Below are 9,595 nucleotides of genomic sequence, written 5' to 3'. Positions count from 1 at the left end.
AAGAATCAGTCTACGGTTTTCACTGCTGACCTCATGACAATCTTTCCACTGTCACATTTTCCGCTGTTATGTTATAGTAAGTATAGAAAGTTAATAACTACAAAGCTAAAAAGCAAAATAAACAAGACGTACGCCATAGAGCATCTTATGAACATAAATATAACATCTTGTAAAATATATAAAAATGAAAATGTCATGCTAAAAGGCAAAACATGAGATTGGGACACAGGAGACCTGACTTCTGCCCTACTCTTTCTAGCATCTTCCTGGAGATCACGCATCAACTTCTCGATTGTTTCTGGGCCAAACACCTGTATCTAGTGAATTAGGACCACCAGTAGGGCCCTTCTGTATCTCACAGCTGCTGTATGGAGCAGAGCAGGGCGTACAGGGTACAACTAGGCTTCAAAACACATTAAGTCTTGAACAAATATATGGTATTTTTCCTGAGGATTGAGGCAAAGAAAAACAATTCAGTGATCAAGTCAGGAATATCCCATGGTCTGAGAAACACAGTTTCTGTCATCCCCTGACCTTGGTGCTTCTCGTCACGAAAGGAAGAAACTTTGGTCACCAAAGCATTCAGAAAATCTAAAATGCTTCAAACACAATAAATGGGTTTCGTTGGCCTTTAAATAGAAAAATGATTTCTTACTTAATTCCAAAGCAAGACCAAATTCTGTCATCTCTCAAGAGTTCCCTCTTTAGTCTTTCAATATGCTCTTAGCCAAGAACACACTTTCGTTTTGTTCTGTAAGGTTATATAAATACGAAGTAGTGTTACTTGATCCCGATAGGAGATTTTATTCAATTTGATTCAACCAAATGTCCCCGGAGAAGTCCCTGCCTTGAAGAATCTGGGCCTCTCCACCGAGGAGTTTCCTGAATATCTGCACCCCCACATTCTCCTTTCTCCCTCTCTCTTGTTCACGCATGCCTTCTAGGCCAGCTGTCCTCCTGCTGGCAGAGACCCTTCCCTCAGCACTCCAGGCTAAAAGGACCCTAGAGTAGCTGACACTCTACACAGTGGTTTCAGGATTCAAGGGAACTTGCACCATCCAGCTCAGTTCCCAGCTAAGCAGACGCTGCTTTGGGGCAATTTTGTCCTCCCGCTCGGAGCTCCAAGTGCACAGCCATCAGCCGTTTGGATTCCCCCAGCCAAACTGGCCACCTTGACCTCCCAGTGGTCAGAACCTGGCTCTTGGTGTGCCCCACAAACAACCTGGGCAGAGAGGCAGGGAGCGGAAGGTTCTGGGGGTTCCAGCCAAGTTTGTCTTCAAAGCATCAGCAGGCGCGCTACGTCAGGCGGACGTTGCATCATTCTCCCACTCTGATGTTCTCCTTCTTTCTTGTCTTCTTTCCCTTCTTTCTCTTTTCCCTTCTCTCCTTTCTAAATGATAGGCAAGCCAGAGGCAGCTCTACTTACCCATCACGCACAGAACCGAAGGGCTTCCTATTTCACATTTGCCATGTGGCCACAACACGAAGCCCCCTTTTTTCCTCTGTCCCCATTTTGTCGCCGTTCCCAATCAGCATTTTTTCTCATTTTAGAACAAAATCATGAATTAAATCCCAGGATAGCATCAACACCCACAGTCCTTGGTATATGCACTTTTTAACTCGAGCTTTCTCTTGCATGAGCAGGAAGACATTTGAGCCTCGCGCTCTTCTCCCACACCTCCCACAACACCCCATGAGGGAACCACGTTCCCAAGGAGGGAGCCCCTGATCCTAGAGTCGGGCAGGGGTCAAATTGTTATCTGAGGGTGGGTGGCAAACAATTTCATACCCAGCAAGGCTGGCTACTTAGCTCTTCCCAATTGGAAACAAACCACCAAAAAAAAAAAAAAAAAAAAGGAATTTTCAAAGAACAACAAAAACTCTTGTGTAAAAGAGAAAGAGGAAGGGGCGCCTGGGTGGCTCAGTGGGTTAAGCCTCTGCCTTCGGCTCAGGTCATGATCCCAGGGGCCTGGGATCGAGTCCCGAATTGGGCTCTCTGCTCAGCAGGGAGCCTGCTTCTCCTCATCTCTCTCTCTCTGTCTGTCTCTCTGCCTATTTGTGATCTCTCTCTCTGTCAAATAAATAAATAAAATATAAAATCTTAAAAAAAAAAAAAAAAGAGAAAGAGGAAAATGTTGCTTGGCCATGTCTCCCAGAGGTGAAAACATGAGTGACCGTACGTACCCAGTATAGTAATGACCAGAACAAATGTGGCTAAAGGGGCAGAGGGTAGGAAGGGCCAAGAATCAGACATTTCTTAAGCAAAATTCTTGGTATTGTGCCATTCGATAAACGGAGGAGATTTTCAACTTCAGCAAGGTAAAAGGTGAAGCTATTCCAGAACACGGCTCTCTGTTGCCATCCAGTGGATGAGAACGGTGTGGTAGCAAGGTTCGTCACCGAAATGATTCAGTCCATAAATTCAGTCTACCTGAAATCACGTTGTCTCCTCCAAAGAATTACTAAAGCTTCCAGAACGTCCTTTCTCCTTCACCCCGCCCCCAACCCCACCTCATTAGCTGCTTTTGTTTGTCTTTGACATAAAGGATCTTGCCTGGCCTCTCCCTGTTGACTGAAAAACTCAATACTCAAAAAGGAACAACTTCTGTGGCACTTGAACAAAATCTGCCCTTCCCTTAATTGGCTTAAAAGACAGGTGATGCAACATGGAGGCTTAAGTGGGTAGAAGAATAAATGAAACAAGATGGGATTGGGAGGGAGACAAACCATAAGTGACTCTTAATCTCACAACAAACTGAGGGTTGCCGGGGGGAGGGGGTTTGGGAGAAGGGGGTGGGATTATGGACATTGGGGAGGGTATGTGATTTGGTGAGTGCTGTGAAGTGTGTAAACCTGGTGATTCACAGACCTGTACCCCTGGGGATAAAAATATATGTTTATAAAAAATAAAAAATTAAAAAAAAAAAAAAAAAAAAAAAAAAAAAAAAAGACAGGAGAGAAGGGTGTGGGGAGGGGGAATAAATGGGAACCAGGGAAAGAGTGAGAGACTCTGGCTTCATCTGAGTGCCAAATGGTAAATAAGCCCTTTTTATGGACTCATTTGGTCTCAGCGCTACAAAGGCTTCCCTAATTGAGGGAGGAAGCAGACAAAAAGGCAATCTTAAGTGACATTTGATTCTTCCTGAGGAATGCTAAGGTTTGTGGTTGATCTGGAGAGCAGATAGTAGGGATTCTTGAGTAGCTCTTTAAAGCCATGGGTTTTTAACCCAGAATGGAGTGTTTTAGTTCACGTAGTCGTGGAATTTTTCCTTCCAGCACTGACTCTGTGTTTCCCCAGTGGGTCTCCCATTCTGAATCCAGCTGGTCAAAGCCCAGCAGCCCGGGTCTTGTCTATCAAAACCAAAACCGGACCCCGCTGCCCATGGTGTCTGTGCCAGGCAAGTCCCCAGGCCGGTTACCAGTGGCCCTAAGGTAGGGGGGGTGGGGAGGTGGGCGTGAAGTGCTTCAGGATATATGCAGAGAGTCTCAAACTGTGTACTCCTGAACTCTAAGTTGTACCGGAGTCCCACAGAAGTTTCATTCAGGATGTCTACTTATTTTTTTTTTAAGATTTTATTTATTCCTTTGAAAGAGAGAGCACAAGCAGGGCGCAGAGGGAGAGAAAGAGGGAGAAACAGACTCTTCACTGAGCAGGGAGCCCTGCGCGGGGCCGGATCCCAGGACCCCAGGATCCTGACTTGAGCCAGAGGCAGACGCTTAACCCACTGAACCACCCAGGTGCCCCAATTTAAGTATCTTTAACAAATTATTTTTATCTTTAAAAAAAGGAAAATGCAGTCTCAAATGTCTTCTATGTCAAATTTAACACATCAGGACAGCAATAAGTAAACTCATGTGTCTGGACATTTTAAAAACCTAGGCCTACACATGTCTCCTCGTGTAATATTGCACACGTATGTTCTTTTAGTGTGCATTGGCTGTGCTCAGGTTCCAACGGCGTGGGCTCACCTGAGTCCGCTCAGACGATGTGTTCTCCCAGGACATTGTGAGTTGTACAGTAACAAGTAAAGAGTTGACAAGCCTCGCGATAATGTAACATTAAAAATAGTTTTAGCAATTTTTCTGCTTTCTGGATGCTTTTTATTTAAATTTTCCCTCTGTGATAAATGATATTAACAGATGTTAAATATTGGTAGTAATTCAATTTAATTTTTGTTTTAAATCCAACTATTCCTCTTTTGGGCTTTGCATCAATTTATTCGAAGAGTATCTAGAGATTGCAATATGAGCCAATTTAAAACCGTTACCATTTGCAAATATTTATCTGTATGAATTAGAATTTTCCCAATACTGTTTTAAGCGAACAAAACAAATACTGCACTAATAAAGCCAGAATAATGTTTATCCGCCAATCTCATTAACAAATAGGATAGACTTCTATTGTCTGAAAAAGTGTATACAAAACAGCATAAGCCTTGGAATCTGCTACGGGCTGAATTACATCCTGCTCCCTATGAATTATGATTCAGATGTTGAAGGTCTAACACCCCCTGATTTAGGGTATAACCATATTTGGAGATAAAGTTTTAAAGGAGGTCATTAAGTTAAAATGAGGCCAGAAGCGTGGGTCCTAATCCACTCTCACTTGGATCCTTGTAAGAAAAGGGGATTTGAACAAAGACACATCAGGGATGGGTATACACAGAAGAGGAGACACAGTGTGTCCCAGGGAGAAGCCAGCCGTCTGCAAGCCGAGGAGAGAGGCCACAGAAGAAACCAAACATGCCAACACCTGAAACTCAGACTGCTAACCTCCAGGACTGTGGGAAAAGAAATGTTTCTTGAAGCCAGCCAATCTGAGGCATTTTCTTATGACAGCCTCAGCTGACTAACACAGAGCTGAAAACAATTAGGTCTGAAATTCTCATTCCACCACATACTACCTGTGTGGTCTTTTTTTTTTTTTTTAGTAGCTTACTGAAATGCAATTTACATATCATAGACTGTAGCTGGTATTAAGTGTACAGTCCAATGATTTTTAGTGTATTTACAGAGTTGGGCAACCATACCTTTGTAATCTTGAGAAAGATACTTAATCTCTCTGGGCCTTAGTTTCCTTATTTGTAAAATGGGACGAATACCTTCTACGTGGGTTTGTGTGAGAAATTAATGGTGTAACATAAAGCATCGGGCTCACGTGTCTGTTTCCTTCCTTCCTCTCTCATTCTTGGTGTCTTTCTATTCTAACCCAATCAAGTCTCAAATCCTTGATACTTGTGGCTCCAACTTTCCTATCAAAGCTCCAATCCTTTCAAAACTTGGCACTGTAACGCCTTTTACTCCCACTTACCACCTCCTACCCCAAGGGTGTAGTAGTTGGCTACGGGTCCCCAGAGACAGTCATCTGCTGTGAGGTAGACAGCTACCAAGATGGCCACCAGTGATCTCTGACTCCTGAGATGTTCCTGCATAATTCCCATCCCTTCAGTTTTAGATGGACCTAATGATTCACTCCTAATAAAAAAAAGACAGCAGAAATGATGGAATGTCACCCCTGAGATTAAGTGACAGAAAGCCTGTACTTTCCTCTTGGGTATCCTCTCTGGCTCTCTCACTTACCCACTTGCTCAGAGGGGACCCAGCTACCACGTTGAGAGCTGTCCTATGGAGAGCTCACAGAGCTCTAACCAGCTACCAAGAGGGATCTAAGCCCTGCCAAAAGTCAGGCTGATTAAACTTCAGTGATCCTCCTCTAGGCATGCCTTGATGTGATCAGAGCCGTGATCCGTGCCTCCCTTGTAGCCTTATGAGAGAACCTGAGCCAGAAGTCCCTTGCTAAGCTGCACCAGGATTCCTGACCCACAGAAACTGAGGGAATAAATGTTGGGTGTTTTAAGCTTTTTAAAGGGGTAATTTAAGGGGTAATTTGTAACACAACAATCAAGAACCAATATATCCACCTTTCAGTTCTGTAGAAGGAAAAGGGTCAAAAGCAGGCTGACCACTTTGGAGAAGTCCCTACTCAGTGCCCAGCACACTGTCAGTGGTCAAACAAGGAACAAGTAAGCTCACCCTACACTTGCTCTATAAGAATTTGCTAAAAAGCTTCAGTTGTTTATGGCTGCTACCTCTTCATGTGTCCCCATGTCTCCCAGGAGAGGCTTATTCCAACAGTGGAATTCAGTTTGGGATGCCTCTCTAACAGGCTCAAAAAGAGTTGTGATTTTATTATTAGGATAGAAGCAATGTTCTCGGTGGCTATCTACATCTTAGGTATAAGTGAAACCACAGACTGGGTTTGAATGTTGATCTCTCCCTTCTTTTCCTTCTGTCCCAGAAAGTCCACATGACCAAGAAGAGGAGGAGGCCTGGATTGACTCTGAGTCTAAGGTCCACAGCCAGCTGACCCTACATATTCCATTTACCTGTAGAAGCAGATGTGCCTACTGACCTAGAGGCCAGAAAAGAAGGTTGGTGCCCTAGCAATGGGACTTAAAGACCATCAAGGCTGACCTTCATCTACTCCTTGAAAGTCCCACCATTGAAGTCAGGAATGAGTTTGATGACTAGTCTGTCGAAGGCAGGCCAACACAGGAATAAAAAAAAACACACACAATAAATCTGGATGAAGGAGCTTTGGGGTTTTTTGTCAGTTATCCACCAATTGGGCAATTTGGCTTGGGCAATTCACTTCAATTAACTGTGAATTATTTTCCTCATCTATGAAAGAAGGGCCTAAATGATAGTCCTTATAACAATATAAAAATTAAATTCCAAATTTATCAAAAAGAGACTTCTTTTCTTCTCTGACTTGCATCTATATTACTCTGGGTTCCTTCAGATTCCACCATTTTGTTGAGCTCTAAGCAGATGAGACTGACCAGTTAAGTCTTTTTTTTTTTTTAAGATTTTATTTATTTATTTATGTGTGTGTGTCAGAGAGAGAGAGAGAATGCACACAAACAGGCAGAGCAGCTGGCAGAGGCAGAAAAAGAAGCAGGCACTCTGCCAAGCAAGGAGCCCGACACAGGACTTGATCCCAGGACTCTGGGATCATTACCCAAGCCAAAGGTAGCAGCTTAACACACTGAGCCACCCAGGTGTCCCCAACCAGTTAGGTCTTAGGGAAGGTTAAGAACTGCAGTAACTTTTTCTTAGATCTACACAGTTTATTTATTACATAGTTTCCCTGTTTCCCCACCCCTCAACACGATACACACAAGCTCAAGGAACGGACATATGACCTAGAATCAGTCAATCTTAGTACATTAACCCCTCAGCAAACAATGTTTGGTCTAAGAAATGCACATAGGAGAGCCTTCCCTTGGATTACCTTAAAGATTTTGGCTGTGTTTGCTAATCCAGGAGAATGTGCCTCTGGGGATGCTGGCTACCAAACAGAGAAAGAAAGGGAGAGAGGGAGGGAGGAAGGAAGGAGAAAGAGAGAGAAAGAGAAAGGGAGAAAGAAAGAGAGAGAAAGGTCTCTGGTTAGGGTTGTGTCCCAGTTCCAATTTCTAAAACTCTGATCTGCACAGCTCTTCTTTAAATTCTGTGAACAAACCTGATATCCTTCCCTGGTGTGTGAGTTGATAAATAAAGATGGTTTGACTTGAGTTTCAGTTACTTGCAACTCAAACAAGCCTGATAAATAGAGAGATTGAGAGGGTGTGGGGTTATTAAAGCTCAGGATGAAAGGCTTCTGATGGGATACATTAAGACAGAGGATCTAGGGGGCCCAGGCAAAACATCCAACTCGACTCCTTTCCAAATGTACATGGACACAAATTGCCAATGAGTTCTTGGAAGGCAGAGAAAGAATGTAGGCTTGTTTTAGGCAACATCTCAAACTCTCAGGTGGCGTGGTGACCGGGGTATGGTTTCTTTCAAGCTTCATTTGTCTATGAGAACCAGTTGGTACAGCAACCTGGAACCATCAAAGTGACTAGCAGCCTCGCAACCTGTGATTTCTAATTTGGGCAGCCTCTGCTTTTCAAGAGCAATGTGGCTCTGGAGACAATATCATTGATTAAATTGTCATGTTACAAAATCCCAACTGTAAGTGTATACAGAGCGGCGGCATTGTGTTAAGAGGGGAAAGCACTGGGGTTGGAAAAGCATTCAAAGTGGACTCAAACATCATACTCTCTCACCCAGTGCCCACTGTGTGCAAGGGTGAAGGGTGTCACCTCAGTTTCAGGGCCACAAGACACTAACGGCTCCTATGGGGATAGAACCAATAGCCTTGGCCTTGGTCTCATTAGTACCAGGCTCTAGCCAGCTGAATTAATCATACGAATGAACACTTGTCTATGTCAGACACACTGTCCCAGGGCACTTAAGCTCTGGGCTTAAAGGGAAGTTACATTAATAGTTGCAATCCATATCTTGCTGAGTTTTTCCACCTTGCTTGCTCCAACAGAATACCCAACTTCCTAACAAGCTCCCCCAAATTCTGTCTTGGGACCTCTGCCAGGATTTTACAATACAGAAAACTGAACCCTGATAGCTTCAATATGCATTCACCTCTGTATTCTTTTTTCCATCCTCTTTATCTGCCCCTTTAGAAGAACTGCCATTGTGTCCTTTTGGATGCCAACAATGTAGCAACACCATACTCCACAGATATAAAGAAAAACTCCACTCTAATTCCCAATACCCACTTACAGGAACTATTAATGTACCCTGGGAGCGTGCATGTCCATGCGCGCACGCACACACACACATGACACCCCATAGTGACAAGGTCTGTCAAAATGATCCCACATTAGTGCTGTGTTATATGTCAAATCTTAGAAGGATCCTTTATGCAGAGCACTCTTTTCCATTCCCCTGTGTAGTCCTTTTATTTCCCACGGATCCAGATGTAAATCCATGGTGCGAACCCGAACCCGGGAGCAGGTTCCAGAACAACTCCAACGTTATCCTCTAGCCCTGTGCCTCCCACCGCCTGAGCGCTCACTTCACTTGCCAAACACTCCTCTCCCTCCTGTCATCCAAAACCTCCGAGGGGTTCTGGAATCTATCCACAGGTCACAAGCTTTGGGCTTCTCTTTGATGTTTTGGCTGCATATACATAATTTCTATTTTTGCATAGTGTGATAGATAATGCAGCAACCGCGATGGAGGCCAAGAAGGCTGGTAGAGGAAGACCATTGCTTCAGCTCACCTTAAAGAAAGGGTCACAGTCCAGCATGCCTCACAGTATAGTGGAGAAGATGAATATGACAGAAATCATCTTAAAATGACTGGCTAGAGGACTGCTTGGGTGGCTCTGTCAGCGAAGCATCTGTCTTCAGCTCATGTCATGATCCCAAGGTCCTGGGATGAAGACCCATACTGGGCTCCCCGCTTAGCAGGAAGATTGCTTCTCCCTCTGCCTTGTGCTCTTTCTCTCATAAATAAATAATATAAAATAAAATAAAATAAAAAAGATGGGCTGGAATTTTTTTTTTTGGGGGGGGGTGTCTATTCCTTCCCTGATAGCTTATGGAGATATGTTTGAACCATTAAAATAGAAAGCAAAAGAAACAGAGTAATTCAACCCACGAACTAGGGAAGTCAGTCTTTAACAGAATACTGTAAATTCTTGGACTACGTGATAACTCTTTAGATTGAAATTCAAATCTTAAGTCCC

The sequence above is a fragment of the Mustela putorius genome, unplaced genomic scaffold (assembly GCF_011764305.1).
Source record: "Mustela putorius furo isolate JIRA1106 unplaced genomic scaffold, ASM1176430v1.1 tig00003937_pilon_pilon_pilon, whole genome shotgun sequence".
Lineage (NCBI taxonomy): Eukaryota > Metazoa > Chordata > Mammalia > Carnivora > Mustelidae > Mustela > Mustela putorius.
Note: the sequence above shows the minus strand (reverse complement) of the source record.